The 26,044-nt window shown below is 39.7% G+C and overlaps 1 protein-coding gene across 1 annotated transcript in view; it reads right to left on the minus strand.

Moving 5' to 3' along the window:
- The window catches only part of COL8A2 (collagen type VIII alpha 2 chain), a 280,497-nt gene extending 254,933 nt beyond the window's left edge, over nucleotides 1–25,564 (minus strand). Inside the window, exon 1 of the mRNA XM_089689649.1 lies at nucleotides 25,382–25,564. The gene's annotated coding sequence lies outside the window, so the exon portion shown is untranslated. The remainder of the gene's footprint in view (nucleotides 1–25,381) is intronic.
- Nucleotides 25,565–26,044: the final 480 nt, after the last annotated feature.

Raw genomic sequence — 26,044 nt, forward strand, 5'->3', positions numbered from 1 at the left:
CTAAGTAAAGTTTCTGTGGCCCTAAGTAACGTTTCTGTGTCCCTAAGTAACGATTCTGTGGCCCTAAGTAACGATTCTGTGGCCCTAAGTAACGTTTCTGTAGCCCTAAGTAACGTTTCTGTGGCCCTAAGTAACGTTTCTGTAGCCCTAAGTAACGTTTCTGTGTCCCTAAGTAACGTTTCTGTGGCCCTAAGTAACGGTTCTGTGGCCCTAAGTAACGGTTCTGTGGCCCTCAGTAACAATTCTGTGTCCCTCAGTAACAATTCTGTGTCTGTCCCTAAGTAACAATTCTGTGGCCCTAACGTTTCTGTGGCCCTAAGTAACGTTTCTGTGGCCCTAAGTAACGATTCTGTGGCCCTAAGTAACGTTTCTGTGGCCCTAAGTAATGTTTCTGTGGCCCTCAGTAACAAATCTGTGTCCCTCAGTAACAATTCTGTGTCTGTCCCTAAGTAACAATTCTGTGGCCCTAAGTAACGTTTCTGTGGCCCTAAGTAACGGTTCTGTGGCCCTCAGTAACAATTCTGTGTCCCTCAATAACAATTCTGTGTCTGTCCCTAAGTAACAATTCTGTGGCCCTAACATTTCTGTGGCCCTAAGTAACGATTCTGTGGCCCTAAGTAACGTTTATGTGGCCCTAAGTAACGTTTCTGTGGCCCTCAGTAACAAATCTGTGTCCCTCAGTAACAATTCTGTGTCTGTCCCTAAGTAACAATTCTGTGGCCCTAAGTAACGTTTCTGTGGCCCTAAGTAACGGTTCTGTGGCCCTCAGTAACAATTCTGTGTCCCTCAATAACAATTCTGTGTCTGTCCCTAAGTAACAATTCTGTGGCCCTAAGTAACGTTTCTGTGGCCCTAAGTAACGTTTCTGTGGTCCTAAGTAACGTTTCTGTGGCCCTAAGTAACGGTTCTGTGTCCCTCAGTAACAATTCTGTATCCCTCAGTAACAATTCTGTGTCTGTCCCTGAGTAATAATTCTGTGGCCCTAAGTAACGTTTCTGTGGCCCTAAGTAACGGTTCTGTGGCCCTCAGTAACAATTCTGTGTCCCTCAGTAACAATTCTGTGTCTGTCCCTAAGTAACAATTCTGTGGCCCTAAGTAACATTTCTGTGGCCCTAAGTAACGATTCTGTGGCCCTCAGTAACAATTCTGTATCCCTCAGTAACAATTCTGTCTGTCCCTGAGTAACAATTCTGTGTCCCTAAGTAACGTTTCTGTGGCCCTAACTAACGATTCTGTGGCCCTAAGTAACGTTTCTGTGGCCCTAAGTAACGTTTCTGTGGCCCTCAGTAACAAATCTGTGTCCCTCAGTAACAATTCTGTGTCTGTCCCTAAGTAACAATTCTGTGGCCCTAAGTAACGTTTCTGTGGCCCTAAGTAACGGTTCTGTGGCCCTCAGTAACAATTCTGTGTCCCTCAATAACAATTCTGTGTCTGTCCCTAAGTAACAATTCTGTGGCCCTAAGTAACGTTTCTGTGGCCCTAAGTAACGTTTCTGTGGCCCTAAGTAACGATTCTGTGGCCCTCAGTAACAATTCTGTATCCCTCAGTAACAATTCTGTGTCTGTCCCTGAGTAACAATTCTGTGTCCCTAAGTAACGTTTCTGTGGCCCTAACTAACGATTCTGTGGCCCTAAGTAACGTTTCTGTGGCCCTAAGTAACGTTTCTGTGGCCCTCAGTAACAAATCTGTGTCCCTCAGTAACAATTCTGTGTCTGTCCCTAAGTAACAATTCTGTGGCCCTAAGTAACGTTTCTGTGGCCCTAAGTAACGGTTCTGTGGCCCTCAGTAACAATTCTGTGTCCCTCAATAACAATTCTGTGTCTGTCCCTAAGTAATAATTCTGTGGCCCTAAGTAACGTTTCTGTGGCCCTAAGTAACGTTTCTGTGGCCCTAAGTAACGATTCTGTGGCCCTCAGTAACAAATCTGTGTCCCTCAGTAACAATTCTGTGTCTGTCCCTAAGTAACAATTCTGTGGCCCTAAGTAACGTTTCTGTGGCCCTAAGTAACGATTCTGTGGCCCTCAGTAACAATTCTGTATCCCTCAGTAACAATTCTGTCTGTCCCTGAGTAACAATTCTGTGTCCCTAAGTAACGTTTCTGTGGCCCTAACTAACGATTCTGTGGCCCTAAGTAACGTTTCTGTGGCCCTAAGTAATGTTTCTGTGGCCCTAACTAACGTTTCTGTTTCCCTAAGTAACGTTTCTCTGTCCCTAACTCTCTCCCTGAATACAGCCAGGTCTGCCTCTGTTGAATGACTGGAGGCAAATGGAGAATTCTAAAATGGCCGCCATTTATAGCTCGACCATTACACTGTGCTGGCTGGCTGGCTGCTGATTGGCTAATGCGATCACATGTCATGAATGAATGCATTATGGGTCAGCGCGCCTTGTCTGCGCGCCTTCCCAGACATCCCCGCTCCGTCGCCGCACATGTCGCCGCCATTTTAGGAAAAATTTTCCTAATATTCGAAACGAATTCCACTTCGCCTACTTCGATTCGCTCATCTCTAATTACATATCTTGGAATATGAAAGACTTATCTAAAAACCAGGCAGATATTCAAACCGGTCACCTTAATACAAGTCGTCTGATATATTGCACCCCCTATCTGACATATACAGGAAAGCAGAGAATGGTATCTCCTTACCCATCACAACAGGTATGTCATATTTCATATGTAGAAGTTCAGCAGAAGATTCTGCGTATTAATCTACTCATGGATAGAATGTTATATGTATCCAGGGTAAGGTATGAACCATGACATCAATTGCGAGGGTTTTTGGTCATAGCTTGGGTCTCCGTCTGCAACACCCGCCCACATGAGGCGATTGGTTCTCTGCCTCAGGGAGACACCCTGCTGAGTTCCTAGTAAAAGCTAAGCTAAGCTGAGTTGAGAAAAGTTGAAGATTCTCCCTTTTAACATCGGAATTAACTTTGGGAGATAAGGCATCCTTTTGGCTCTGAAACCTGATCTGCTTAAACCAAGGCTGACGGCAGGTACTTTATCCCTCTAAACTTCTTTTTGTTATCTCTTTGCTGTGTTATTGCTCTTTATATTTTATATATATACTGGCTACATCTTTTTTCTGTAAATATTTTTATTGCACCCTTTTGACCTTTTAGTAATAAATCTTACTTTCTGAAAGTGTTGAACTGTTTCTGCAGCTCTTTATTGCAAACTAAGAACCCCTGCCACTGAAGAGTGCTACTGTGTGTGTTTTAAACTTCGGTATATCTCTGCCTGCGGTGACAGTGGTATACCGACACTTATGCAAACATCATAGTTTTATTGCTGATATTGCCGAGTTTCCTCTTTCTCTGTACAAAAAGGAGGTGGTGACAGTGTGAAGGGTTAATTGCGTAATTAACCTGACCCAGTAACAATTGCTCCCAGGCTGCAGATACACAGATTGTGGTCCATTAGCTGGAAAATCTTTGTGCAGAGTGCAGCTGGGCATGGCATTGTTACACACGTGATGCCGCGGTTTTAGATTGGCTAGTCCCTCGGTCACGAGTTTGGTGAGAAGGGCTGGGGTCTGACCCCGCGATCGTCACAATCTTCTCTCTCGGTTTTTCTCCATCACTTAGCTAATGTGACCCCAGAACTGATGGAGGGGGCAGGGGAGGGTGAAACTAGGATGCTGTGCAAGCAGCTGACATACTCCTTATCAAATGATGATGTCATTGTCTGTCACAACACCAGCATCTAGAAGATCATAATGGTGCACAATGAAAACCTGTGACTTTGTTTAACTAAAAGGCAGGCTTATTCCACTGGCTGGCTTGTATAAAAATTTTGGTCAATTTTTAGACATTTTGCCAAGGCAACCCTGAAGAAACCTCAAGGCACCCTGGTTGAGAAAGGCAGCTGTAGAGAAAAAAATTGCTTTACATGTTGTGCAGCTCCGGTCCGGTCTTCAGTAGCGCCCATTGTGTGTAGGAGACAGTCGACAACATCTTGGAAATGCCTAGAAAGTGACATCACTTATGGAGCTTCCGTTGTCTCACCTACACACTCCTACACACTGAAGCTGTGGCTGATAGCTCAGCCTAGGACCGGACCAGAGCGGCTGCAGAACAGGTAAGTATAGTGATTTTTTTCTTTACAGGGCTATATAGACTAAGCTTAGAATGTGGCTGATAGTAGGTTTAGAGTTAGTTAGGTTTAGCCTTTACTTCCACTTTAACACCTAGCTGCCAAAAACAAAGGACGCTGAAAGCTTGTGATGTAGATAAAGTTAAAGTGTTACTAAAACTACAATGGTAAAATCAGCCTGTATATGCAGTAAAGCATGCTTGTTATACTCACTGTGGAACCTAAGGGGTTAACCCTCTGCATTGTGTAAAAAGGCTGTATGATCCTGATTGCTCTGTTCCTCCCCTTGTTTAACCGACCACCTCTTATCTCCTGATAAGACAGAGTGAGCGGTAGGCATTTTGCACATGCTCAGTTTGGTGTGCATTGCTAGAGAGGTTTTTTTTTTTCCTTGGGAGAGTGCATGTGATCAGCACACGGTCAATCAGAGGTCAGGGGTTCTGCATCCTCCTACAGTAGAAAGAAAACTTCTCCTACAAGCTTTAGCTAGTGCTTGACTGAACACTGATAGAAGCCACAAGACTGCGCTAACATCTGATGAGAAAAGGTATTTAGCAGTTTATATTTACTAAAATAATTCCACTTCCATGTTCTGTGCACTGTGGGAGACCAGATAGAGTGAATGCAGGCTCCTGGGTTTAGTATCACTTTAATCTACAGTCACCTCACAAACCACCAAGGAATGCTCACAAACTGACTACAACTCAGCAAGTAAGGAGAGGCCTTTACATAGCAAGTCTCCAAAATGTCTGCAACTTTTTGTCATTTTTATTTGATCAAAAGGAATATGTTTAATCTATCATAAAATCCATATATCAGTCATAAGGAGATCAGACCTATTCCTTCTGATAGAACAAACTATAAGCTACATACTGATACCAAATAGTATGGTCTGATCCTACAGAACATTCTAGGGCCTGACTAAGCAGTTCTAAAGGGCTTTGTGACAGCCATTAGAGATGAGCGAATTATTCAAAAATTCGATTCGGCTGATTCGCCGAATTTGTGGAATAAATTCGATTCGATGCGAATTTATTCGCTGCGAATTTAACTTATAAAAAGGGTTACTAGGCTTCAGAGAGCCTTTATATTAGTGCAGAGCACTGTACCTTTAATTTAAATGCCCTTGGAGTCTGCTGGGGAAGAGAAATAATACTGTCAGTCAGTATGACATGCAGATGAGTGCCGTCGATCTTAGAATCACCGCACACTTCACTCATTTGGGCAGTCACGGGGCCAAAACCAGAGTGTGGAGCCACAGTGTGGCGGTGGAGGCAGCAGCAATGGGAGGCCATACAGCACCCTATGACAAAATGGAACCCACCAGCAGTGTGAGGAGACCTGAAAGTGGCACATGGCAGAGTGTGGCGATGGAGACAGCAGCAATGGGAGGCCGTACGGGGACCCATGACACACTCTGGACCTGGCAGCAGCATGAGGAGGCGGTACAGGGGCCCATGGCAAGAAGAAGAAGAAGAAGAAGAGGATGAGGATGAAGAAGAAGAAGTAGGATGAGGATGAAGAAGAAGAAGAAGAAGAAGTAGGATGAGGATGAAGAAGAAGAAGAGGAAGAAGAAGTAGGATGAGGATGAAGAAGAAGTAGGATGAGGATGAAGAAGAAGAAGAAGAAGTAGGATGAGGATGAAGAAGAAGAAGAAGAAGAAGTAGGATGAGGATGAAGAAGAAGAAGAAGAAGAAGAAGAAGTAGGATGAGGATGAAGAAGAAGAAGAAGTAGGATGAGGATGAAGAAGAAGAAGAAGTAGGATGAGGATGAAGAAGAAGAAGAAGAATAAGTAGGATGAGGATGAAGAAGAAGTAGGATGAGGATGAAGAAGAAGAAGTAGGATGAGGATGAAGAAGAAGAAGAAGTAGGATGAGGATGAAGAAGAAGAAGAAGAAGTAGGATGAGGATGAAGAAGAAGAAGAAGAAGAAGTAGGATGAGGATGAAGAAGAAGAAGAAGAAGTAGGATGAGGATGAAGAAGAAGAAGTAGGATGAGAATGAAGAAGAAGAAGTAGGATGAGGATGAAGAAGAAGAAGAAGTAGGATGAGGAAGAAGAAGAAGAAGAAGTAGAAGTAGGATGAGGATGAAGAAGAAGAAGTAGGATGAGGATGAAGAAGAAGAAGAAGAAGAAGTAGGATGAGGATGAAGAAGAAGAAGAAGAAGAAGAAGTAGGATGAGGATGAAGAAGAAGAAGAAGAAGTAGGATGAGGATGAAGAAGAAGAAGAAGAAGAAGAAGAAGAAGAAGAAGGATGAGGATGAAAAAGAAGAATAAGAAGAAGAAGAAGAAGAAGAAGAAGAAGTAGGATGAGGATGAAGAAGAAGAATAAGAAGAAGAAGTAGGATGAGGATGAAGAAGAAGAAGAAGAAGAAGAAGTAGGATGAGGATGAAGAAGAATTCCAGTGCAGCAAAAAGTGTATCTGCAGAGAGCTCCGCTATTTCTGACAGTTCTCTGACAGTTCCTTCACATTTACAGCGGTTGAAACATTGTATCAATTTGTTTCCGAATAAAAACATCTGTATCCTAAATGGAAACAAATAGATACAATGTTTCAACTGCTGTAAATGTGAAGGAACTGTCAGAGAACAGTCAGAAATAGCGGAGCTCTCTGCAGGGACACTTTTTGCCGGCTTTAGAAGGGATGAAAATCGGCCGATCGGGGAAAATTCGATTCGTGCATCCGAAGTTTGCTAATATTCGGATTCGGCGCGAATCGAATTTTTCCTAATATTCAAAACAAATTCCACTTTGCCAGGTTCGATTCGCTCATCTCTAACAGCCATGTTGTGTTTGGAGTCGTTGCAATCTGGATGAAGCGCTGGTGTTGGAAATTCTAATCACAGTCATCAGAACCAGCTGGTCCATAAAACCTGTGGCCACTTCATGGGGTGAGAGCTTTCATTACAAAAAGCTTGGTGTCACCTTCAAAGGTTAATGTCCAAGGGTTAGAGTCCGTGTCACATCTATACCTCAATGAATTACAGTAGGTAGCATGAAAGTAAATGAACACACCCCTGTTAAAACGTCAGGTTTCTGTGATGTAAAGAAATGAGACAAAGATAAATCATTTCAGAACTTTTTCCACCTTTTATGTAACCTATAAACTCAACAACTCAGTTGAACAAGAAACTGAAATCTTTTAGGTGGAGGGAAGTAAAAATAAAAAATGGCTGCATACGTGTGCATACCCTTAAACTAATACTTTCATAAAGCACTTTTTGATTTTATTCCAGCACTCCGTCTTCTTGGGTATGAGTCTATCAGCATGGCACATCTTGACTTCACAATATTTGCCCACTCTTCCTTGCAAAAACACTCCAAATCTGTCAGATTGTGAAGGCATCTCCTGTGCACAGCCCTCTTCAGATCAACCCACATATTTTCAATCGGATTCAAGTCTGAGCTCTGGCTGGGCCATTCCAAAACTTTAATCTTCTTCTGGTGAAGCCATTCCTTTGTTGATTTTGATGTATGCTTTGGGTTGTTGTCATGCTGAAAGATGAAGTTCCTCTTCATGTTCAGCTTTCTAGCAGAAGCCTGAAGGTTTTGTGCCAATATTGACTGGTATTTGGAACTGTTCATAATTCCCTCTACCTTGACTAAGGCCCCAGTTCCATCTGAAGAAAAACAGCCCCAAAGCATGATGCTGCCACCACCATGCTTCATTGTGGTGTTCTTTTGGTGATGTGCAGTGTTTTCTTTTGGAATTTATGACCAAAAAGTTCAACCTTGGTTTCTTCAGACCATAACACATTTTCCCATATGCTTTTGGGAGACTTCAGATGTATTTTTGCTAAATTTAGCCGGGCTTGGTTGTTTTTCTTCGTAAGAAAAGGCTTCCGTCTTGCCACTCTATTCCATAGCCCAGACATATGAAAAATACAGGAGATTGTTGTCACATGTGCCACACAGCCAGTACTTGCCAGATATTACTGCAGCTCCTTTAATGTTGCTGTAGGCCTCTTGGCAGCCTCCCAAACCAGTTTTCTTCTCGTCTTTTCATCAATTTTGGAGAGACGTCCAGTTCTTGGTAATGTCACTGTTGTGGCATATTTTCTCCACTTGATGATGACTGTTTTCACTGTGTTCCATGGTACATCTACTGCCTTGGAAATTCTTTTGTACCCTTCTCCTGACTGATACCTTTTAACAGTGAGATCCCTCTGATGCTTTGGAAGCTCTCTGCGGACCATGGCTTTTGCTGTAGGATGTGACTAAGAAAATGTCAGGAAAGACCTACTAGAACAGCTGAACTTTATTTGGGTTTAATCAGAGGCACTTTAAATGATGGCAGGTGTGTACTGACTCCTATGTAACATGATTTTGAATGTGATTGCTTAATTCTGAACACAGCTACATCCCTAGTTATAAGAGGGTGTGCACACTTATGCAACCACATTATTTTAGCTTTTTATGTATACTTCCCCCTTAAAAGATTTCAGTTTGTTTTTTTTCAATTGAGTTGTACAGTTTATAGGTCACATTAATGGTGGAAAAAGTTCTGAAATGATTTATCTTTCTCTCATTTTTTACATCACAGAAACCTGACATTTTAACAGGGGTGTGTAGACATTTTATATCCACTGTACCCCTGTCCATAACAATTTTTAAAGCTGAACTCCAGGCAAAGAGTTAAATAAACAGTTGAAATAAATAAATGGCAATTCTGTTAACTGTCACATGATTTGCCATTTTTTTTCCATCCAGCCCTGAGATTTACACAGCCCTGATTGACAGCATAGTTAGACCGTTTAGGCAACAGTTACGCAACACAGTAAAGTCTCCTCCCTGTCCCCAGCCTTTGATTAAATAGCAAAAGAGCAGCAACAGACTCATGAAGTCATCCCAATGCTCTCTCCTTATGCAAAAAAATGTTCTTGTCAGCAGACATGAATGCATGACAACTGATTGGCCATTAGTGCCACCCACCCTTTCCCAGTGTTTTTTTACCTAAATGCAAGCAATGCATTACCATAAAAATGTTTAGAGTTTAGAACCACTTTAATAATATTTAAATCAAAATATAACTGCATTCATTGATTTTTTTTTATATGCACTTTAAGCTTATTGGACTTATGATTAGACCAATAATTAATAAATCCCTTAGTGTGAGTCTTACGCTGTCCAAGAAAAGGTTTCTTTTTTGAAAGAGGTCAGCCTTTCCTGTTTAGCTGGAAAAAAACTTTCACCCAAATTCCATAAACTGGCTGCATATGACAAATCCTTTTGGCAGGCAAAAACTGCCATATATGTATTTTAGATGCTTGCCTGGACATCATCTTTTAAACTGCTAACCCTGTTTTTGTTTCATAAATGTTTAAACACTTTTAATACAGGTAACTGTACTGTTTATTCATCTTTAGCATTTTGCATATTTCAACAGCACTAACATCATCCACAACACACTGGAAATACACAATACATGTCAATACACAAAACTGTTCACATTAGTCCCTGCTGATAAGGAGCTCTAATCAGTAGTGTATTTAGGTTTTGTGCTGCCCTAGGCAACACAAAAATTGTCTGCCCCCAGGGACACCGACCAACACCCCCTCTTCCCCCTCCCGCAGAGAAAACCTGACATTGCTGATATTGACCAACAACACCCCTACCCCAACCTGGGAGAGCCTTCCACTACATACTCATGGAGAACAACTCCATGTTACTATCGTCCTTTGTGTCAAGTGAATACGATGCCCTAGTACTACAAAGCAAGAGTGCTAACCATGTAGAACAGTATAGAGTTCTTCTTGAGTATTATCCTTATATATATTCCATGATTTAAGGAATATGATATGAGCTTGCACTATAGTTCATTTTATCAAGTTTGATCATTTTAGTATAGCTTGTAGTGCACCAATCTAGCCATTACATTCAACCTATTCTTCCAAATTGTAATATGATAATCCTGAAGACACCAAAGTGAAATTCCCGAGACAACAGTATGGTGGAAAAAAAAAAACAAAAACAGTCCAGATTTGGCACATTTATTAATTCCCCTACATTCAGCAACCCACTAAATAACATTGAGAGACACAATTTGGGTAAAGCAGTTATTAAAAAAAACCCTAAACTAATGAATGAATAAACAAAGGGTCACAACCATATGTTACTGGGGTTTTGCTTTGGTGTTTTAAGGATTATCATATTATAATTTTGAAGAATGGGTTGAACTTGGTGCCTAATTGCTGCATTACTAACTATACAAAAATGATTCAACTTGATTGTATGAGCTATAGTGCAAGTTTTTATCTTATTCCATAAATCATGAGTTATATATGAGGATAAGTGATGATTGATGATTGATGTGAATCTACATCACTGAACACTGTGGTTGACAGTAGTGGAACATTGAGGGAGTTTTTATTTTGTTTTGTTTTTTTTATTAAATTACTTGTCAAAAACTGAGTCTCGTTTTTTTTTTATCTTTACAATTTTTTTTTAGTATCTATGTACCCCATACTCATTCACATAAAGGCAAGGGCAGTGTTTGGATGCTTCCTTATTGTTATAGGGGGCTTCCAGGGGCCTCCCATTCATAGAACCCCCCAACCAAGGGGCCAGTATTGTGGGGAAGAAGCCCTTGTCCTCACCAGCAAGGGACAAGGTGCTTTGTTTTACCCCCCCCCCCCCCTTAAAGTACATACCAGACAAACAGAGTGAGGAGGCAGTCATTTTGGCATCAATTTAAACACACTTTTTTCTTTGTAAATGTCAGCATTTCTGTATTAGGTTGCATACTGTACATAACACAGATGTGCCACTTCTAGACAGGGTCCGGGCACTTCCCAGGCATTAATTTAATCATGTTTTGCATTGTTCCCTGCCAAACAGAATTTTTTTTTGCTTTTGCTTTGGTACATGTCCTCCCCCTTCATGTCATTTGTTTGACAATCTCTTGCATTTTGGTCTAGAAAATGGACATGAAAGTGAATTCCGTGACAGCCCTCACCACATCCAGTCAATGGAGAGAGATGTCCTTGGGTTGCACCAGTTGAAACAATGAAAGCAACACACTAGTCAAATTAGGGTAAATGGCAGAGACCAGTTTTGGCAAAAAGGAGGTCCTTGGTCTTTAAATAACTTTGTCTGATTTTAAAATCAAATGGGGCTTGGTAGAGGAAAATGTTGATAACTCTGAGACTTGCTCCATTGACCACCACATAAGCCATATTGCTCTGCCAATGAGACAGAACAAAGCCTGCAGCACTGTGTCGCACATACAATTTGATGTGATAGTCATCTGAACAATGCAATAAATAATGTGGATCATCACCAGTTGCCACTGTATTTATTTGGCAATTTAGACCATTCAGCTAAAGTCGGAAATAAGAACTGTGACAAACAAAAAGAGTAAGGGTAGATCCACTAAGAAGTGGATGGATCATGAAAGACCTTCCAACTTCTTGTCAGTAGGTTCCTTAAATGGAGCATCTTCAAAAGGACTGGTTATACCAAACATTTGACCTTGAGAGTAATACATCAGATAAAATCCTTTGCAAAGGCATACAGAGCATGAAAGCATTTAAGTGCAGTGAATTGCTGGTCTGTGTGTTTCCAACCTTTGTAGATAAATTAATTGAATAAGGGAAAAAGAGGAAACACCTTGGCAGAACATTTCGGTATATGAGAACAGAGGATAGACACTGTGGTAGGTGAAGTAACAGTAGAATCCACTAACTTTAAAATGGAATGCACCGCTTCAATTGGTTAAGAAATAGTTTTCTTCTGTTTCAGTGAAACCGACACTGACTGGAATTCAGCTGTTGGGTCTACTCCTCCTTCAGGGAAGGGAGAAACACAGCATCCGACAATGTATCATTTAGAGTAGCCTTTTTTCTATTAAGGTGCCTTCTGTATTCTTCAGGGGTGCCTTGGTAAAATGCCTACAAATTGGCCAAAAACTGTCAACAAGTCTGCCAAGTAAAAGAGAGGAACACAGCCCAAGCAAGTAATGAAGAGTAAGGTTTTCCACAGTCTCCAAAAGTGTCAAACAATGACCAACAAGTTTAGACTGTAGATAAAAAGACTCTTTTCCCCAGCAGTGCCCCATAGTTTCACCTATAAGTACAATGATGGGAACAATCCCCAGCACAACAATAGCCAGCTATATACACAGTGTATATGAACAGGCTGAGGTGAACTGCCACAGCTCTGGTCCCAGCCCTCAAAAAGGAAACTCCAAACCTGGCCTGACCTAAGGAGCTAACTGTAACAGTAACAGAACAGAACTGTAACTGTAACAGAACAGGAGTTCTGTGCTAACTGTAACAGTAGCAAAACTGTTGCAGAGAGAACACCAGTATGCTAAATGAAGTGGGAAATTCTGTGATCAGTGGCTATCTGGAGATACTTCCAGGATTTTAAATATCAGGTATGAATCTATTGGTAGCTGTTAATAATAGAACAAGTTTCAATTCAAGCAAAAAATACAGCAGGTAGGAAGGAGACAGGAGGTGGAAGGGGTAAATCCTATAGGGGGCAGATATTCAGTTTTGATGTGCCTAGTTTTTATTTTTTTTTCTGTAGGCAGCAGTTTAACCTTCAGTTGTTTATTATCCATAAAGTTGTGTCTCCTTTGATGATAGAGAAAATAGGTTTTCTTGGTGTGAATCATTAGCAGAAACAGTCAAAAAGTAAAACTGTAGTCTTTAAGAGTCCCTAGTGTTCTTCTTCATATCATTGCATTTACTGTCTGCGCTGTTCTAATTTAAGAAATTAGAGAAATTACATCATCTATGTCGTTGTTGTCCCTGCTAATGAATCTGACCTGTGTAAATTCTTTAAAGGACCTCAGTAAGCAACACAAATTTCCAACTGTAAGCAGCCACTGCCTACAGCTGGGTTGAAGGAAGCACATGATCCAGCCTTTGCTGCTGTGGTGCCCAATGTAGCTGTTTAGCGTTGCTCCTTGTAATTTATAGTTTTATTTTAAACACTCTTATATTCCACACCTTAGACAAAGATCCAACAGGGGTTCTGTGTCCTAAATGCACACATCCTGTTTTTAAACCTCAAGAAATAATAGTAGCAGTGTACTTTTTGAGTATATAGTAATTGGCACAAAAAGAATTCTATCATTAAAACATTGAAAACATGTATAGCACTATATCCAAATTTTTCATATGAAATTCAGAGATTTGTTTTCTATTGCAACATCCACATGAGAGCTCAACGTGTTTTGAGTGTTTTAACCTTTTCATCAGGAGCACATGTGAATAGTATCCATAAATAAAATTAGATCTCATAAAATCACAAAATTCTGTTAGCTTCAGTTCACAAAATTCAGTTAGCTGTAACAAACCAATATTCATTCCAAAAGGGGGACATCCATGGAATTGAAAGGACGCAAGTAGAGAGCACTCAATTATTATATAGAAGGACTCCACCAATAGATAACAGCGTGTTCATACAAGAAATTTTAGGCCCTTTGATAACGGAATCAACCGAGAGAGACAGCTCGGAAATATGTAGATACTTCACCCAAGCTTTAGTATGATGATCCAAATAATCAGTAGTAGGAGATAGGAGTAGGAGCAGTCCCTTTGGCAACCCCCATCAAACTGGACTACTTCTAGGCTAGAGTTCTATAGGCCTGAAGTGTCAGAAGGAAGGTGATTCCAGGAGCATGGCTGCCCGTTAGGAGCATCCTGCAAAGGGAACATCACTGTCATGAGAGTCCTGGTGGGCTGGGTACAATCCGTTAATAGTAGACCCTGCAGGAAGTCTAAACTGCTAACCACACAAATATTTTGCTGGCTTAAAGGCACACCAAACCAGTTTGTGAGAGGGGCGGAAGTTGTTTTTATCCTTGGAGACAGACTAATAGGAACCAAAACTAACCATCAGTTCCTTCATCTAATAAGGTTACTCGACCAATAAAAAAAATTAGTAAATTTCCGTTTATGATTGACTTATATATGTTTAGTGTATGTGTATAATGCTCTACACCTGACCACTGCCTATCCACCTTGCATATATGGTTTAATTTCTCAAACTCACACCCAAAAGTATTGCATTGTCAAATGCTGTTCTCATCTTACTGGACCAAAAATATATGTCACAGCACTGGGAAGACTTTCACAACTATACTTTGCACTTGACAAGATGGCAATCGCTCAGTCCTGCTGAACAATGTGTTTTTATGATCCAGCTATATCCTGGGGAAACACCCTTGACCAACCTTCTCACATGCTCCTCTGTACACAAAAATAACAGCTATTGCCATTACTCCCAGCGACTGAATGGATCAGCGATGGCTCAGTAGGTAGTATTGCAAAGGTACATAGGAGGAGTGGGCTTTAAAACAAACATATTGTTTTCCCCTGCATGGGCAAAGCACGGTTTGCTTTAACTGCTGGCACTTGTAGTAATCTTTCATTTTACCTTAATGCTTAACCTGACCAACAAAGTGCCCCCTAAAGGTCCAGCCAATTACACACATTCAATCATCCTAAATGTTCTGAAAAACAACAGATGCAAAGAATGGAAACATCATGAGCTCCACAAGTTATTGAGTTGTGTTTCTTTTCATCACGTGTCATCATCTGTATTCACAATAAAATGTTCACTTGGATTGTGTTAACCTCGAGACTTTGTATAAAAATCCTGGTCCTTCTGAAAAAGAACATCACATAGGAAAGAATGCATTCGTTTTTTTAATTCCCTGCCCAGCCTTTACTACATATTTCCTATAGCTCTGACACACCACAAAGGAAACAGCAGCCTTTTTTTTGCACCAAGGTACCTACAGGCTATACAAGCTAAAAGCTGTCCAATATATACAACATTCTACTAATTATGATTAAAGTTCCTTATCCAGCCCTAGTTAATTGTGACACTGACGCAGAATACAACATTCACTTTTGTTCCACTATGAAGAACATTTATGCTTTTTTTCCTTTTTTACTGTACATTACATGCTGAGCTAGGGATATTTCCCCGGTTTGAATACACAGTTTCCTCTGTATAACTTCACAGCCTCCCTGTCACTGCCAGACTCCTGGTGAACACCTCCTCCAATGTCCTTGCCAAAGCGGCCCTAGACTCCTTCCAGAGCACGTGGCAACCAGAATAGGAGCAGGACACTGGGACAAACAACCCAACCTTTTATATTATCACATCACATTTCCATTGAGTCTGCCCACACATTAGGCTTTTCTTTCTTCTTTTCTTCATCCTTTCTTTTTCTTTCTTCTGTATTTAAACTCTTGCTAATTAGTTTCAGACTATAAAATGACACTTTTATTTTCAGCCCTTGAAAGTGTTAATGCTTTAACATTTGCACTGTAAGAAATCACAATGCAAGCAGTCAGCATGAGAAACACAAAATAGGCACTGTATTCAGATTAGGGTAAAAGGTGGCATAAGCTGCTTTACAAGGATCAACTGAACTCATTATAACTCTAGTTCCCCTTTCTCTGTCTGAGTTGTCAGAACAGTTGCTGTCCATATTAATGTAAACAAATAAAAGTAACAAAGCCATATTAGCATTTTCTCACCATCATAAAGTATAAATGTAGCAGCAGGGCAGGTGGGCCTTAACCCCCCCAGCCACTGCTCATATGTATCCATGGGTGTCTGAGGTTGTGTGCTGAAAGCGAGCTCACTGTGCACTCCCTGCAAACTGACCGGTCTCTGTTTGTTATTGAGAGCTACTCACATGGAAGAAAAATTTATTTGATATATATTTTAAAAATATTCTTCACAAATATATTGACATATATTTGAAATACTACAATTTTGGCCATATTCAATATATTTCAATATATATATATATATTTACACACTGCATGTTGAAATGTGTTATTTTATATATTACAAAATATATGAAAAATATTATTACAAATACAGTATATATTTTTTACATATATTCTTCAGATTTTTGTTAACATATAAAAAAGTAATTTTAACATATATTTTTACATATATTTGTAAATACATTCCAAACATTTAGATTTGTCTTTTTAAAGACATACAGTATATTTGAAATGTATTTTTAAAAATATTTTTCATATATTTTGCAATAAAAGCACATTTCAACATACAATATATATATATATATATATATATATATATATATATATATATATATATATATATTGAAATATACTGAATATGGCCAAAATTGTAGTATTTCAAATATATGTCAATATATTTGGAAAGAATATTTTAAAAATATATTTCAAATATATTTTTCTTCCATTTATGGGTAATGACACAGACTTCTAACCATGCGATTTCTCTGAGAAACAATCACAGTGATTGGGACATTGCCTCCATCGCCTAGCTTTAAGATCCACTTAAAGGGGTTATTGTTGTATAAAATCAGCTTTGTACTTTATGTATATCTAAAGGCACCTTTTCATAGAGTAGGGAAGCTTTATAATACTTTGTGTCCCCATTAGGGAGATTCAATTCTCTATTTGCCCTGTTAAATACAGTACTGTCACTGGGATAGAAAGAGAGGGGAAATCCAAAAAGTTGGAGGTGCCACCAGAACAGAAAGAGGGCAAATCTTCAAGATGGGACTCTGATTCCTGCAGGAATGATCTAGGGGAGGACTTGCCTCACTTTGAAGAGATTTATTCTCGCTTCATGTTGTGTCTGCATTGCAGAAAGCAAAAGAGAATCTCTCCAAAGGGATACAAATGACCCAACAAACCAACCATTTTTTACGTTATCCAAAATTAGAAACAAAGTTTTGACATTAGAAATACATTGATACATCATAATGGGGAGAAGCATTTGGAGCATTCTAAGCCAAAAACCCCCCCACAAAAGTCACATAGCAGTGAACTACATTACTTAAAATATACAGAAAGCACTACAAACTATGATGTAGTTCTGCTGCCACTATATGGTATAATTGGGTAGTTTGTCATTTTGGTGCCATCGGGGGTAATATCTAAAAACAAAAGTGTACTTCAAAGTAGGAAGAAATCATGTGCCATAGGGAAATTGGTTTATACCACACAATATATACCAACACAAGTAGGACTAATAAATGCAGCTCAGAAAGCAAGTAAAAATATTATTTCTATAGATTTGGAGTTCGCCTACATTTTCTAAAGCGCCTTGTCATTTAAAAATGTATTGGGCAGATCAGACTTTCTCCTGTTTATATTAAGCAGGCCCATACTTCAAAGACCATGGTAAAACTCACAATATTAAAAGAATATAATGCTGGGGTGCATATCTTTGACTTGCTCCTATTTAAATAAAAATACATTTATAAAATTCAATGGATGAACTATAAATTCAAAAAGAGCATTCATACATATAAAGGGGCTGCTGTATCCATCAACAAAGATTCTGATTGCAATGAACAAAAAAATTGCCAGGCTCTGGAAAGCTTTTTTCTCAAAGGATCAAATATTTAACCCATGTTTTGAGTGCAATTGTTTTTTGTTTGGTATGGTTTACTATCACCTGTCATAGAATCTTGGTCAGGCCCTGATAAGGCCTGAGGAACACTGATGTTTAACAATGTATTTAAAAATGCAAGTCTTGCAAGATTTGAAAGAAAGGTAAGCCATAGCTTAGGAGCATCTGACAGGCCATCGACTATGGCTAAAGGTTCTACAGTAGGAATTCAACGTGGAGATGGAGGGCAAAATCTTGAACTCATCCAAATGGTCACAGCAATATTTGCATTTATCAGAAAGTCACTACGAAGCAGTTTCACCATACACAGATGATGTAGCTTGAAGGCACCAATAGCCCACTACAGAAGTCTGAAAAATATTGTGTGACTATATATCTGAACTTTATATGAGGAAACTGGTGCCATTTTGCAGGGCTTTTATTGGGTTAGAATCTGTCAGATTATTCATGCAGCAGAGAAGACCCCAGCACTGTATTATTCTGACTCAGTGGGTAAACCTCCCAACTTGTACTGATTAATAATTATGTATGTCAGTTGATGAAGGGATCTTCTGCAGTCTGACTATTGGCAAATAATAGCTAGGCATTCAGGCCCTATAGCTCACAACAAGCAAAAGCGAAGGAGTCAGAATTATATTCTTTTACACTATGTAGAGAAACTGTTTTCCGTAAAGTGTATATATGGTCAAAATCATTTTTTTTTGTTTTGGACAGTAGAGAGGGGTTAAAATCCCTGTTTGAAATCTCCCATTTGGAAGATTTCCCTTTGCTCCCTGTCTTGGAGACACAACAGGAAATGAGAAATAATCTTTGCAAAATGAGGCATATTCCAATTATAGATAGGTATACCCATTGGGAGATTTCCCCTCTTCTCTTGTAACAACAATGGTCAGCAGAGCAAATAGAGAAGGAAAATCTCCCCAGTGGGAACACAGCAATAAAAACTTGACAGAGGTTCCCCATTCCATCCCAAACTAAAAAAAGAGTTTTGACCATACATACTCTTTACAGAATATCTAAAGCAAAGTTTTTCTCCATTTTGGATGAAGTAGAGAATGTTAAGTCAGGTTTTCTTTTTTGCTGTCTGTGTCCCATTGGAGAGAATAACATTCATCTCTTGTCCCACAAATGCAACCAGAAGTAGGAGGAAATCTCTACGAAATAAGGAAAATCTCCGCTTAGTTGTCACTGAAACAAGAATTCCCACTAGACATTTTACCCTCTCTTTAACTTTCAGTGAAAATGCAAAACTTTGGCTTTTATCTTACTTTGAGTCCTGCTCACAAGGACACAAAGGTGAATTTTCCTAGTGGGGAGATAGAAAGAAAAAACAATGTGACAGGTGTTCTAGCCCTTTCTCATTCTATCCAAAGTTAATAAAAGAAATGTGTCCTTTAGATGCACGTTATCTAACCTATACTCCCCTCATACCATACTAATACAAAACAGCAAATGCGATGCACTGGGATAAAATTGCAGCACCATTTTTAAAACAAACTGGTAAAAATATATGGTATGTAAGGTTAGAAACTTGGGAAGAATTCAATAAAGCAATTGTGCCACTTTTCTAACAGTATTTCCACATGCAAAAATTCCTGCAAGAATGCATTGAGAGAGTTTGTTCACTTTACCCATTTGTGCAATATATTCAGGTTTTTGCATTACTTTTAGAATGTATGAAATGTCTGCAATAAATTGTAAAAGAATTAAGGTCAGTTCGCAGATAAGCAAACTAGGGGTAGGTAAGACCAACTCTGAGTTGGCATACAGAGAGACACCAGTGCTCAATATGGGACATTTTGTGCTGGGAAGTTGTCAAGATTTTGACAGAGTAGCGCACCGGGTTCCCTGGCTGCTATGAAGCCAGCAACCAACAGCATCATAGCAGTCGATGACTCATCTTTAGCCCCATTCAGCTGCTAGCTAGGAGTTCCCCAGCTAAAAATAAATGTAGGGCAGGGATTCTGGCTTATGCCATTACCCAAGCATGGTAATCACCAAATTTGGAAAACGATGTCACCCCATTGCTTATTTTCAGCTGTTGGCTGGGGAATCTCCTGGTTGACCTGGCACAATCAGTCTGTTGCTAGGACTCTGTCACCTGCCCCTCAAGGCAGTGTCCCAACTAGCAAATGGAAGAACATGCACTGAGTATGGTGTGTCCATAAAATGGACACTGAGTCTAGTGCTGCCCCCTTTTAAAGGTACTTGTTCCTGATATGTACTTGTTATTCATGTACTTGTTCTTGACGGGTACATTAATCGGTGGCCCACACCAACATTTTTTGAGCAGAGGAGTGACGGAATCCAAAGAGTGCCTACAACACTGGTTTCTAATAAGTAAGCCTGAATTAAGGTTGTGAAGGTATCCCTGAACAAGAATACACACAAGTCAAGTACTTCTCACCTATCTCAACAAACATGCTTCCCATCTCCAGATATGAACTATAAGGACAAAGCATGCATCGTACATACTAGGGGGGGTACAACTGGGGGAATCAATGGTAGAGAAGGATCTGGGAGTTCTGGTAGATCACAAGCTTAATAATGGCATGCAATGCCAAGCTGTGGTTTATAAAGCGAGCAAAATCCTCTCTTGTATTAAAAGAGGTATAGACTCCAGTGAGAGATATCATTTTACTCCTGTACAAATCATTATTAAGACCTCAGCTGGAGTATGGAGTTCAATTTTTGGCACCAATTCACAAAAAGAACATTGGGAACTTGAGAAAGTACAGAAAAAGGCAACCGAACTAATAAGAGGCATGGAGCAGCACAGCTATGAGGAAAGATTAGAGGAACTGAATTTATTCTCTTGAGAAGAGGAGATTAAGGGGGGATATGATCAACATGTATAAATACATCAGTTCATATAGAGAACTCGGTGTAGATCTATTCATGTTGAGGTCATTGCAGAGGACAAGGGGGAACTCTTTACGTCTGGAGGAAAAGAAATTTAATCTCCAAACCCGGAAAGGTTTCTTCACAGTGAGAGCTGTGAAAATGTGGAATAGACTCCCTCAAGAGTTGGTTCTGGCCAGCTCAGTGGATTGCTTTAAAAAAGGCCTGGATGCTTTCTTGGAAACACAGAATATAACTGGTTACTAACATTTATAGGTAAAGTTGATCCAAGGAATAACCGATTGCCTCTTGGGGGAACAAGAAGGAATTTTTCCCCCGCAGGAGCAAATTGCATCATGCTTGGCTGGGTTTTTTGCCTTCCTCTGGATACACTGTGGGTGTAGGTTTATAATTTTTTTTTATGGTTGAACTGGATGGACTTTTGTCTTTTTTTCAGCCAGACTAACCATGTAACTATGTCATATTTAAAGGTTAAATTCACTTTTGGAACATGTTACATGTTCTACCCATTTTTTGGGTTGAACATGTAACATTTTCTAGCTCCTGCCTCCAATCCCCCCTCGTGATAGCGAATGGAAGATCTTCCCCTCTGAACCCGCTGTCACAATTTAAAAACAGCAGGGCTCTGCCCACATAGCCACATCATTCATTCACAGAGTTCTGTGAATGAATGAATGAACTACATTAACTGTTGGCCACCACAGATGACAGTTTGTAGTTCTGAACTGCGAAGGCTGTGAGCAATTTCATAGTTTACTGATTCTTCCTGCAATTCAATAACTGCCTGCCCATATGAAGTATGGTCAGACAGCTGACTGACTGTCTGCAGGAGACTGGCATTGCACCCATGATCTGCTTATCGCGGGTGCCTTACAGTGTAAAAAAATACTAAATGCACATTTTTTTTTACCTGCAGAAAATATGCATTTTTTTTTCTTAACAAAAGGTGAAATTATCCTTTTAAAACTGACGTATCTACTTACTTTCTAATACAGATTATTGGACATGCTATTAGGAGGACTCAGCATAGGAAGAACCTTTAGAAGCAGAGGGAAATCAAAAGAGAGAAGGTAAGGACCAGCAACATGAATGGCCCATTTGACTGAAAGTCCATGATGGATGTTTTGGTAAGATATCATGACAGTAGTGATTAGATATACTGTATACTATAAATAGATTTAATAAGCCTACAATTAAAGAGTACATAGTTCTTATTATCTGTATCTTTATGCAAAGGTAGATGGCCAGAGGTCACCTGAAGTCTGACAGTTGCTGCTCTGTCAACTGCCAGAATAGACACACCGTCTCCCACCTTCTGACTGCAATGATTGAGCACAGGCACTTGAAATGGAACAATTATTGGACTTCAGATGACCTCTGACCCTCTCATATGTCTTTTTTAAAGCCACCATCATGCAGTCCTATAGTACCGCACACAGCAAATATCATCCAACTCTACAAAAATACACAGCTTGTAATACTTCTATGTCCCAATACATAGTCCTCCGATCACTTTACAATTATATGTACATTTATATTATTCTCACGGTACATTTATACATATAGTGTATTTGATTTCTTGCATTCTCCAGCTTCACAAATCTGGTAACATTAATAGTGGCCCTCATATTCTCCTAATTCAGCACACAATAGCAAGATCTCCCAGGTGGGTCCACCTGCTTTGGCCATTTTTTTTACTGTTTCTGTTTGTTAACCACTAGCCATCTACCCTATAGCAGGAATAATGCTACAGGGCGGCACGGCTGCGCAAAATCACGTATACATATGTGATTTGCATTTCCAGGTAGGGGGCGCTGCCCTACCCATGGCTGGAGATGTCAATCACCAGGTCCAAGACGGCGATTTCTGGTTGGCACTCGGTGATCATCAGCAAAGAAGGTCTCTCAGCTGTCAGCATGGACATGCTGCTTTGTATCTCTCTGCACAGCAGAGAGATACAAAGCAGCATGCCTCCAAGGTAAAACAGCACACTATGTAAAACATACACAGCACACAGTTAACCCTTTGATTGCCCCAGATGTTAACCCCTTCCTGCCCAGTGTCATTAGTACAGCACCAGTGCTTTTTATTAGCACTGAGCACTCTATTAGTGTCACTGTGTAGTTAGTCAGTGCCCACCCAGTGTCAGAATGCCCACCACAGTTCCGCAGTCCCTCTATAAGTTGCTGATCGCCACTACTGCTAGTATAAAAAAAAATATAAATAAAAATTCCAGTATATATACCATCATTTGTAGATGCTATAACTTTCACTTTAACCAATTAACATACACTTATTGTTTTTGTAGCAAAGACATGTAGCAGAATATATTTTGGCCTAAATTTATGAATAAATTAGAATTTTTACATTTTTTTACTGGATATGTTTTATAGCAAAAAGTAAAAAATATAGGATTTTTCAAAATCGTCAGTCTTTTTTTGTTTATAGTGCAAAAAATAAAAAAACTCACAGCTGATCAAATACCACGAAAAGAAATCTCTATTTGTGGGGGGAAAAAGACATAAACTTAATTTATGTACAGTGTTGCATGACTGCTCAATTGCCAGTTATAGTAATGCATCGCCATATCGCAAAAAATGGCCTGGTCAGGAAGGGAAGTAAATCCTCTGGAGGGCACGTGGTTAAAGATATTATAGGCTAAGTATTCCATGCTGTAGTAAAAGTAGTAAGAGTCTATGAAGAGATAGGCAGAGCCAGATCTCATGAATGGGGTTGTGTTACTAAAACTAGAGAGTGCAAAATCTAGTGCAGCTCTTCATAGAAACCAATCAGCTTCCAGGTTTTGTTATCAAAACTTAATTGAACAAGCTAAAGTTAGAAACTGTTTGGCTACCATGCACAGCTGCACCAGATTTTGCACTCTCCAGTTTTTGTAAATCAACCCCATTGATGAGATCTGGCTCTGCCTATCCGTTCATGGACTCTAAACCCCAATGAGTCAGCATCATCATATGACGTATATAGCAGCTTTGTGTAGATTACCATTGTAAAGGCAATACAAAGAAAAATCTAAAATCTGTGCAGTATCCCTTAGCGACCATATTACACTTTTCAACAGCAGTAGGAACAATTGAGGATTATGGCTGATTGGTTTTGATGGGTTGATGCACTACAACTTATTAAACAACTTACTTATTAATTAAACGACTTATTTTGTTGTATTTGATCTGTTGCAAATGGACAGCCCTGCTGTTGCAAATGGACAGGATACCTGCTCCTAATAGCACACACATCCTGCAAGTATCAGGTTAACCTCCTTGAAAGATTTGTTAAGCTGACCACACATAATTGAACGTGATCATTCAACCTCCAGTAGAACCTACTTGGTTGAATCCAAAAATGTAGTGGATTGTTTAAGTGAGTTCTCACATTGCTGGAGATTTACTGATTGTACAATCAGATTATAACATGAGTGTCCAGCTTTACATAGATTGAACTGATGCTGCCCCATTTTTTCCTAATTCAGTGGCAAAAACACCTGGCTTTCATAAGTCTTAGCACTTCAAAAGACTTTATTCCTGATTAACACAGGTAACTAGGTACAATAAAAACTTTTTCCCTTTCTTATGTCAATGCAGAGAGCAGCACAAAGTTAGTCCCAACAATTAGTAACCAATCAGATGTCATAACTCATCAGTTTATCAGTCAGGTGGCATCTGTCAGCAGTTCACCAATCAGGTGTCAACTGTCATCAATGTATCAAGCAGATGTCATCTGTCATCAGTTTACCAGTCAGGTGTTGCTGTCATCGGTTTATCAACCAGGTGTCACCTGTCATGAGTTCACCAATCAGGTGTCAACTGTGTTCAATTTATGAATAAAGCATCATCTGTCATCAGTCTACCAGTCAGGTGTTGCAGCCATTGGTTTATCAACCAGGTGTCACCTGTCATGAGTTCCCCAATCAGGTGTCAACTGTGTTCAATTTATCAATCAAGTGTCATCTGTCATCAGTTTACCAGTCAGGTGTTGCTGTCATCGGTTTATCAACCAGGTGTCACCTGTCATGAGTTCCCCAATCAGGTGTCAACTGTGTTCAATTTATCAATCAAGTGTCATCTGTCATCAGTTTACCAGTCAGGTGTTGCTGGCATCAGTTCATCAACCAGGTGTCACCTGTCATGAATTCACCAATCAAGTGTCAACTGTCATCAATATATCAATCAGGTGTCATCTATCATCAGTTTACCAATCAGGTGTTGCTGTCATCGGTTTATCAACCAGGTGTCACCTGTCATGAATTCACCAATCAACTGTCAACTGTCATCAATATATCAATCAGGTGTCATCTGTCATCAGTTTACCAATCAGGTGTTGCTGTCATCGGTTGATCAGTCAGGTGTCATCTGTCATTAGTTTATCAATCAGATGTCACTTGTCATCAGTTTACCAATCAGCTGTGAAGTGTCATCAACTCAGTACAATGAGATCAAAGAAAGATGATTGCAGACTGGTTGCTATAGGTTACAACAAAGTGCAATATCCACTTTAAATTTAGAACAGATGGAATCTGAAACTCCTCTACTGACCCCCTCCCTCCTGTATACAGGTAACTGGCAGAACAAAAAAAAGTATAATAAAAATCCATGCACCTGTTCTGCATTCAGCCTGGTGATTCATCTAGACTACTATGTGGTCTCAAGATAATATCAAACACACAAGTTTCCAGACAAAACAGTAACTACAGTTCCAATTATGTAACCATTTTCTACTCTTTTTATAGCTTGCCCCTGAAGCATATTTAAATAAGTCGTTCTTTTTTTATTATGTCGTGCCCTTCACTTGGTGATGGAAAAATGTGCTATGTGTTTCTCGCACGCAGTAAGACTCATTAGCTTTATCACTTATTTAATAAGGCAAAAAGCAATAACCCGCAGCAACCTTGTTAGCTACAGTAACATGGAATTGGTTACTAGTGGTTAGCACACTTCTTTATTGCTCCCAACCATTATCTGGTTAAACCTTGAACTAATGCTAGGTAATATTCCAAGTAAATAAAACTAGAGCTTACCGTTGCAATCCCAGCAATCAGAGTGGCATCAGGTTGCTTGTGCTTCTGATGCCAACAGACAGATGTGATCCTCCAGGAACAGCTGGATGTCTGGTCAGCTGCTAGTGGCACCTTGCAGCCTTACAGCAGTCAGCTGAGCCCAGCTCAGCAAAGGAGAGAGTTTTATAACATGTGAATATTCAGGATGAGTACATTCTCTTTAAGACCAAGGGGCGGGAGTGTGTAAGAAGAGAGAAGGGGCAGAGACCAAGAGGTTTGGACTGGATTCCAGCCCCCAGATTACTTTTCAGTTTTGCAGACCCAAAAGTTTATTTTTTTCCTCTTCTTGTTATTTCTTTTCAAGAAAAACAAAATCCTGAAAGAGGGGTGTGACACGAAGGAAGGGTGTATGTTTGGAGGGGTGGACAATATTGAAGAAGAGTGGTTTTGGGGTGGGATGAAATTACCTTGCCCAAGGTGTAATGTCACAAAGCTGGATACATTTAGATCTGACTTCACATGAGAAATAAAGCAGGATGAAGCAGTCACTGTGAAAGGAAGAAAGGTTACCTAAAGTATATGTAGAAAACAGCTCTTTTGGTCTGATATATATATATATATATATATATATATATATATGAGTTTTAAGTCATTTCTACCAAAAATATCTGTTGATCCTGCCAG

This window comes from Staurois parvus, unplaced genomic scaffold (assembly GCF_062004578.1).
Source record: "Staurois parvus isolate SC_StPar_1 unplaced genomic scaffold, SC_StPar_1.0 ptg000488l, whole genome shotgun sequence".
NCBI classification, from domain to species: Eukaryota; Metazoa; Chordata; class Amphibia; order Anura; family Ranidae; genus Staurois; species Staurois parvus.